The sequence below is a fragment of the Mirounga angustirostris genome, unplaced genomic scaffold, assembly GCF_029215605.1.
Source record: "Mirounga angustirostris isolate CCGP_5_RB_7025 unplaced genomic scaffold, mMirAng1.0.hap1 SCAF_13, whole genome shotgun sequence".
Classification (NCBI taxonomy): Eukaryota; Metazoa; Chordata; class Mammalia; order Carnivora; family Phocidae; genus Mirounga; species Mirounga angustirostris.
In genome coordinates, this window is record NW_026991721.1 from 43,896,144 (window position 1) to 43,905,750 (window position 9,607).

The window sequence follows — 9,607 nt, forward strand, 5'->3', positions numbered from 1 at the left end:
TGGCCCTTTTATGAGAAATGCAGAAGTTCTTCCAGAAGCTCTTCACTCCTTCCCAAGACCTCTGCTTGTATCTCATTGGCCAGAACTGTTTTTCCACAGAGTCCCTTATAGCTGTAGGGAAGGTTGGAAAAAGAGAATTTAGTTTTTTCCAGCCTTTATAGAGGAAGCAGGCAAAAGATAAGCAGGTTAGGAGTAGATGCTGGGCTAATAAGTAGATCAGGTGCTGCCCCCAGGTGCTCACCATACTAAGTATTAGAACTTATAAATGAGATAGTCCTTTTTTTTTTTTAAAGATTTTATTTATTTATTTGAGAGAGAGAGAGAATGAGAGAGAGCACATGAGAGGGAGGAGGGTCAGAGGGAGAAGCAGACTCTCTGCCGAGCAGGGAGCCCGATGCGGGACTCGATCCCGGGACTCCAGGATCATGACCTGAGCCGAAGGCAGTCGCTTAACCAACTGAGCCACCCAGGCGCCCCTAAATGAGATAGTCCTTATGCTTAATGTGCTAACAGTTGAAGACAGGTGTGTAAATAAACAGTCTTATTGCATAAATGGGAGCAATACAAATGTTTTATGTCCCCATGCAAAAATATGTAGAGGAGGTCTTAGAGGCCCAAAGGACAGATGGGTTGATATCTAAAGTGGGGAAGGCTGGGGGAGGACAGGTAAGACTTCACTCAGGTAGTGACATTTAAGCAGTCTTAGAAAATGAGTCGTTGCCCGCTGGATACTCAGAAGGTGAAGTCGTGCATTCCGGGCAAAGGGAATGGGGGCAACAGAGGTGCAAACCCAGAGGGCACATTTCAGCACCTCCAAGTACTTATTGTGACTGAAGAGAAGGTTTAGGGGTAGGTGGTGGCAAGGGAGGCCTGATAGGAGATGATACCGGAGATTTCTGCCAGGGTCGAGTCACAAAGGGTCTCCTGTATTCCACTGTAAGTAATCTGGACACCCTTCTGACCTGATAATGTCATGGAGATTGTGTCCTGTAAGCTGTCGAGTGCAACCACGAAGTAGAAAACATGTGAAAATAGTCCTAAATACCTACTGCCCTTGGTGGATTTCCCTCTTTCACCTGGATGCAGCCACGCCTTTATTCCTGAGTGATCTGCACACCTACTTGCCCCAGTGAGTACTTGTTGGATGAAAACTTGCCACCAACTCCTAAGGGAAGTTGCTGCTCTTCTCTGGGCCTCAGTTTCTTCATCTATAAAATAATAATTATCCTCTGTGGTGTAGGACTTTACTTTTGTTCCCAAAATGTTTTCAGATTGCATGAGTCCTGAGTGTCAGTCTGGTATAATTAAAGGGAAAACAACAAGAAAAGCATCATAGGAAAGACCTGGGTTTGAATCCTGGCTCTCTGTGTGTTAGCAGAGTGACTATGTGACATGGCCTTGAACCTTGTATAAGCCATGTATAAAACAAGGGAAATGCACTTACCAGTGCTTGGTGCATAGTTAATGCCCAATAAGGCAGTATTTTTTATATTCTTTGGAAAAAGTTTACATCCACCCTAAAAGGTAAGTGGAATAGGTCTAATCTTACCCTAAAGGTGAAGATCTAGAGGCTTACAGATATTGGTGGTTTGCCAAAAGAGCAGCCAGCCAGGTAGGTGGGCTCAAAGCCAAGTCCTGACTCTAAAGTAGCACTGTTTCCACTAAGCTGTGCAGCTTCTCTCCTGTAAGTAAAAGGATGGGATTCGGATCTCTGTGATGCCTGTCAAGTAAATGATTTCCTGAATATATTAGAGAGCACTGTGCCTTCCTCAAGTCTGAGCTCAAGGAGCACACAGGCCTGAATTACTTCATACTCCACAATAATTCCTGAGTGTGTAACTGGGACACCCTAGTCTCGTGTCTAGCTTCAGTGTGACTGCAACCTGCAAACCTGCAGGGACATCGCACATTAATGCAAAGGTTCCAGATATCCCGGTGACTTAAAGGGCTGCAGTACAAGGGGTTAAAGGAAGGGTGGGACTTCCCTTGTTATGGGTAACAATAGACAGCTTTCTGGGAAGCGTGCAATAATGCAAGTTTTGGGAAAAAAACTGTCACTATTTTTAAAAAAATTAAAAGATGGGATCATGACACAGAAAGAGATGACTTTTATGAGGAGGAAGTAGAAAGAAAAAAGAGGCAGTGTCTAGAACAAAGGAAGACAAAAGGAAATTTGGCACAGGAGTAGTTTTGTTAGTGGTTCAATGTCCACTGGAGTGTTTGATGCATGTAGGGGAGTAGAAAGAGTTGAAGCTAGAAAGATCACAATGGGCTGTTTGGACTTTATTCTGAAATTGCTGAAGGATTAAAGAAGGATTTAACATCACAATAACAAAATAATAATAATAACAACAATAATATTGTTATTGCAGTAGGTTGAATAATGGTCCCCCAAAGATGTTCACATCCTAATTCCTGGAACCTGCAAATATGCTACCTTACATGGTAAAAGGAACTTTGCAGGTGTGATTAAGTAATCTTGAGATGGGGAGATTTCCAGGAATATCTGGGTGGGCCCAATGTAATCACAAAGGTCCTTCTAAGGAGAAGGGAGGTGGGTTAGAGTGAGAGAAGGAAGGGTGCCAATGGAAGCAGAGGTCAGAAAGAGAGAAAGAGATTGGAACATACTATCCTGCTGACTTTGAAGATGGAGGAAGGGACCATGAACCAAATGCAGACAGCCTCTAGAAGGTGGAAAAGTCAAGATAATTGATCATCCTTTAAAGCCTCTGAGAGGAATGTAGGCCTGCTGACATTTTTTTTTTTAAGATTTTTATTTATTTATTTGACAGAGAGAGACACAGCGAGAGAGGGAACACAAGCAGGGGGAGTGGGAGAAGGAGAAGCAGGCTTCCCACTGAGCAGGGAGCCAGATGCAGGGCTCGATCCCAGGACCCTGGGATCATGACCTGAGCCGAAGGCAGATGCTTAACGACTGAGCCACCCAGGCGCCCCCCCTGCTGACATTTTGATTTTAGCCCCCTACGACTCCTTTTGGACTTTTGACCTCCAAAACTATGAGATAATAAATTTGTGTTGTTTTAAGTCACTAAGTCTATAATAATTTGTTATAGCAGCCAGAGGAGGCTAATACAATCACTATAGCTACAACTTAATGTGTATCTATACCATACAAAGTATCTCATAGACATTAACCCTAACCCCAGGGACGACTTCACAGGCATTCAGCCTATGGTTTAATGCCTTGCTGCTGCCTTGAAACCTTTAATTATTTAACAAGAAGCCATCCTGCATTTTCCTTTTGCACTAGGCTCCACAAATTACATGGCCATTCCTCCCTATTCTTTTTTATTTTTTTTAAGATTTTATTTTATTTATTTATTTAAAAGAGAGAGAGAGAGCACAAGAGGGGGTAGGGCCAGAGGGAGAAGCTTCACAGGCATTCAGCCTATGGTTTAATGCCTTGCTGCTGCCTTGAAACCCTTAATTATTTAACAAGAAGCCGTCCTGCATTTTCCTTTTGCACTAGGCTCCACAAATTACATGGTCATTCCTCCCTATTCTTTTTTATTTTTTTAAGATTTTATTTTATTTCTTTATTTAAAAGAGAGAGAGAGCACAAGAGGGGGTAGGGCTAGAGGGAGAAGAGGGGGTAGGGCCAGAGGGAGAGAGCACAAGAGGGGGTAGGGCCAGAGGGAGAAGCTCCCTGCTGAGCAGGGAGCCCGATGCGGGGCTCAATCCCAGTACTTTGGGATCATGACCAGAGCCGAAGACAGTTGCTTAACGAACTGAGCCACCCAGGCGCCCCATTCCTGCCCATTCTTAACATCAATCCTGAAAAATAAAGGTTATAACCATTTTACAAATGAAACTGGGAATCTCAGAGAGAGAGAGAGTATAGCCCAGTGATAAATGCCTTGAGTCAGATGGTAGATTCTGCTACTTACCAGTCATAGGCACTAGGACAAGTTTATTAATTTTTTCTGACTCAGTTTCCTCCCCTGCACAGTAATTATAATATGCACCTTACAGAGCTGTCACAAGGAGTAGAAATGATATACGTGAAGTGCCTACACAGCATTGGCAAACAATAGGGATTCAAACAGATAGATAGATGATGGTTATAATTGCAAACCCCAGACTAAGCAAGAGCCAAAGTGGATTTCATGCCCATACTTTCCCCATTGACTTGTATTTTGGAAGATTACTCTGGCAGAAGGGGATTGGTGGAGGGTAAGACTAGAGGCAGGGTGACCAGTTCCGAAACTGTGGCAATGTAGAGACAACTTTGGAAAGACTGCCCATCTCATGCCCTCTCTTTGTCTCTGATAATTGCCTCCCATACATAAAGGTCATCCTCCAGCAGCTGTATTTCCATCATGTGATTTAGCCTTTCCACTGTTCTGATCTTTGTTGGTCCCCTGACTCTCCCAGAAATGTACTAGTTTGAACTGAGAGATGCAGGTGGTGAGGATTGTTGGAACCAAGTCACATCCATAGCAGACCCTCTAGACAAGGTCCATGCGCTACCTGTTTGCCACTTGGGTCCCTAGAACACCCTATAGCCTGCCTTTCCACAGTGACTCTTCAGTTCCCCCTTTCATTCCATGCATGTTTCCATTCAACAAATCTTTTCATTTGCCTTCCTAAAGTGACAAAATTACAATCAATAGAACCCTAACTCATACATGTAAAAATGCCACAATCATTTGGAGAAATAATGAAAACATGAATCAAATTAGTGTGATAGGTTTGGAGAAAAGAAGTACTTGAGAGACATTTAGGAATATGTAGGGTGGGGAAGGAGTTTGGAGTGACTTCCAGGTTTCTGACTTGGGTGATTGGGTTGCTATCATCATAAAGATAGGGAAATGGGAAAAAAAGGAGTGGCTGGAGGTAGAAATACTGGACTTGAGATGCCCAGGGGCCATTCAAATAGAGATGTACAGTTGGAATTTAGAGAAGCACATCTGGAATTCAATTTGAAGCAGGAGATAAATATTTGGGAGTTTGCAGCATTTACATAGTCATTACTGCCATGGGAGTGGATGAGATTGCCCAGAGTGTTAAATGAAAAAAGAAGAATCCTGAGAATGAAATCTTGGGGAATACCAATCTCTAAGAGGCAGATAAAGGAAAAGAAACCTCTCAAAGGAGATAAAGAAGGAATGGTCCCAGACGGGGGAGCAGAACCAGGGGAGGGGCTAAATGAGGGGAAAGTTAAAAAATGCAGGTGTCTAAATCAGCCGACCATTTTTTAAAAAGATTTTATTTATTTATTTGACAGAGAGAGGCACAGCGAGAGAGAGGGAACACCAGCAGGGGGAGTGGGAGAGGGAGAAGCAGGCTTCCTGCGGAGCAGGGAGCCCAATGCGGGGCTCCATCCCAGGACCCTGGGATCATGACCTGAGCCGAAGGCAGACACTTAATGACTGAGCCACCCAGACGCCCCTAAATCAGCTGACCATTTAAGGAGCATTCTCTTCATCTATGGCTGAGGCTACAGCCATCCTATCAAACATAACTGAATCCATGTTCCCAAACCCAGAGAATTCCTTTAATCTCATCTGCTACCCTTTGCTTCAACCCCTAGATTATCTTGCACTACCTGCCCTCTTTGGATCAATGATTCAGTTAGAGTGACTATGTGATGGCCCTTAAAATATTGTAAGTTTCCTAACAGTAAAAGAAATGCCAATCAAAACAACCTTCAAGCTCTATTATATACCTACAGTATTAATGCACAGGAATGAAGCAATAAAGCCCTGTGGGGAAGTATTAGGCATGAGCTTGGCAAGTGGCATTTTATACACAGTCAACCTTTGCAGAGTGACCTGGGAAGCAGCAATAGAGCTGTGTGTGCCCTTTGTTCCACATTGGAATGCACCACAAGGAAATAAACCAAAGGAAAAAAGGGGTAAGTGGCACAGATCCTAGTTCTACTATTTATAACAGCAAAAAACTGAAGACAATATAAATCCTCAACTTTAAAGTAATGCTTTAACAACATCAAAGTAACTGCTTTGGAACACTGTGTATAACCATTAAAAATGACAACAATGTGGATATGAAAATGTAACCAAGAAATAATGCTAGGTGAAAAAAGCAAAGCACACCAACTCCGGTGAGGATGTAGAGAAACTAGAACCTCATATATGATTGGTCGGAATGTAAAGTTATTCCTAGATGGACAGGAGTGAAATCTGACCCAACAATTTCACTCCTAGAGAAATGAAAACATACGCCCGCACAAAACCTTGTACACGAATATTGATAGCAGCATTATTCATAATAGCTCAAAGGTGTAAACAACCCAAATGTCCATTGAGTGATGAATGAATAAACAAAAGGTGGTGTATCTAATGGAATATTATTTGGCCACAAAAAGGAGTGAATTATTGTTACACGCTTCAGCATGGATGAACCTTGAAAACATTAAGCTAAATGAAAGAAGCTAGTCACAGAAGACCATATATTTTTTATACTATTTATATGAAATGTCCAGAATTGGCAAATCTATAGAGACAAGAAGTAGATTAGTGGTTGTTTTAGGCTGGGGTAGTGGGGAGAATGAGAGGATTGGTGGGTCACTGCTAAAGGGTTCAGGGTTTCTTTTTGAGATAAAAATGTCCTAAATTGATTGTGGTGATGGTTGTACAAATCTATGAATATACTAAAAACGATTGACCTGTACACTGTAAATGGGCAGAATATGTGATATGTGAATTAAATCAATAATACTGTTGCAAAAATTCTTTTCTTTTTTTAAAGATTTTATTTCTTTCTTTGAGAGATTGAGTGCATGAGAGGGGGGAGGGGCAGAGGGAGAGGGAGAAGCAGACTCCTCGTTAAGTAGGGAGCCTGACATGGGACTCAATCCCAGGATCCTGGGATCATGACCTAAGCAGAAGGCAGACGCTTAACCGACTGAGCCACCCAGGCGCCCACAAAAATTCTTTAAGAAATCATTGAACTGTATGTTCACAGTAAGTGAATGTTATGAAATATATATAATACTTCAATAAAGCTGTTTTTGTTTTTTTTTAAGCAAAGCACAAATTGGTTGCTCTTTTATATACATCCGTATTTTCCTAAAATAACAAAGGCAGAAAGAGACTGGGAGTCAGTAGAGGTTTGACAGCAAGACATTTGATTTGGGATCTAAAGGCCTGGTTCCATTCCTCATCCTGCCATTTCTAACAATGTGACCTTGGGCACATTATGGCAATTCTAAGTTTTAGTTCTTCTGTTTGTCCAATGGGGATATTAGTCCCCACCTCACGTGGTTATTTTGAGGCATAAATGTTTAGTGGGTTCATTTTCTTGCCCTTTTGGATTGCTTAAACATGAGGTTAAAAAATGTGGCAATAAAAAGTGAGATAACATATGTGAAAGGCATTTGAAAGTGAAATCTTCCATAAAAAAAATAAGATATTCTGGATCCTGATTCTATACTGTGGCTTGGGAAACAGCATGAGCAGAGCCTCAGCCTTAAAAAGAAAGGACCCTCCCTTTGCCTAGTGCCTTGGAAAATGCCTTCATCACTGGCTGTGTGGAAATTAAGAAAAGCTTCCCATGATCTGAAACACTAGTTATAAAGGTAATTTGGGGGCGACACAAAGGAGCTAAAGGTGTATTAATGCCAAGTTACCATAGCAACATGCTCTGCTGCTCTATCCCTCCCATTCCTGAGCCTACCCCCAGATGAGAAGAACACAGAACGAAGCCATTCTACATGAAATTATTTTCTTCATATGCAGATAGGGGAGACATTTACACTTCCCCACAAATAATGTTTGAAGGGAGAAACCCTCTGAATTTTTACAAAACAATCCCCGTCTTCTTTCTTCAGAATCAAATTCAAGATCCTAATCACCCCTCAAAATGCCTACCTTGTAGCAAGTACTCAATATATAATTGTGCAGTGAATGAATGATCAGAATTTACCTAGAAGTCCAAGGTTGGAATAGAACACCTTTGTTTGGTAGGAAGGCGAGACTAATGAAATGTACACCAGGAATTTCAGAGAGGAGATTTAAACTCATACTCCACATAATTTGGTGTCTGTTCCAAGCCACACAGCATTTCCGCATCTGGATCTGCCCCACTGATGAAACTGCTTCAGCCCGTGGCAAATTCCCCTCAAGTGTCATGCTTATTATTCTGAAAGGACACAGTGTTACCCCACCAGGGTTATTCAACCTGTTATATTGCACACATTTTCGAAAGCTGTCCAGGAACTATACGTGAAAATGACCAGTTAATGGATGTGCTGTTATTCACCCTTCCGACTTCTGTGGCCTGATCTTGACAGAGGAGGGAGCCTGATCGGGCCCACATCTGGGTAAATCGTTTCCTCCTCATAATGGGCAGAGGCAAACATCCCCAGTGCCAGAAGGGCTGTTTTCAAAATCATTCTTCAGGGGTTGGAAAACCTTCCTCAACTCCAGGAACCAGGCTCTCAGTTCCACCACGGAGTCAGGCTTTGGAAAGTGCGCAGAGCTCAAGAAGGGCTTCGTATCCGTTCCTTCCTCACACAAATATTCTCACATTTTTGACAACTCATGGGCCACCTCTTTCCCAGAAGACATTTCCTTCTTGTGATCTCCTTGGCCACATTGTGAAACTCCTCAGGTCAAAGAGGAAGAACAGAGAGGAATCATCATCATCACCAGACTTGCAGTGAACTTCCTTGAACCAGCTGAGTGATGGCACTTTGCAAACATTATCTCAGTTAATCCCTAAAATAGTCCTGGAGGGCAATTAGTTTTGATTTATTTTACCTTTGAGGAGGCCTTATAATTAGTCAATGGCTGCACCATTATGTCAACTCAGGTCTGAGTGAGTATATGGCTGGGTGCATCTAAAGGAGCTAAAAACAGCGGCAGCAGCAGTAAGCTGGGGCCGATACCACTAGGCACCAGAGATCTGGGGAAGAGCAAAGGGAGAAAAACTTGGCGTTGACAATACCCTAATAACACTTAGACCTTACTAATTTTAGACCTGAATTGGAGTAGCATATGTGTTGTGGTTGATGGCAGTAGGAAAGGAGTAAGCGGGAAATGCCAGAACCCCCAGATGCTGGCTAGTCAGGAAGATGAACCCATACCAAAGGTGGCTCTGCCTCTAATGCTCTTTCTTGCTCTCCCCTTCCACCCTTCTAGACCCATCTTTTGTGTAAAAGCTCTCCTGACCACCTACGTGATCCCCAGCCTTTATCCTTTGCTCTCTGTCCTCTTTCTACTTTGTGGTATCTCAGGTATAGCCTTTCTTTATCACATTTTATTTTCATATTTTATTTATCTTCCCCCCACCTGGCCAGAGCGCCTTGAAGCCAGCACCTGTGTCTCAGTCATTTTTTTTGTTTTTTAAAGTAAGCTCACGACCCTGAGATTGAGAGTCGTGTGTTCTACCAACTGAGCCAGCCAGGTGCCCCTGTCTTAGTCATCTTTGTACCTAGTAGCTTGAACAGTTCCTGGTAAATAAAAAGTCTCACGCCTTCTAATCTTAGTTTTCCAGTTGTAAACCAGTATCCTCACTTTCCCAGCCTCCTGACTTGACTTGAATGGGCCTTTTGAGTACCTTAGATAGGATATTTGTCAGGGATTACATATTTTTATTGGCTGCCCAGCATCTCACGCCCCCT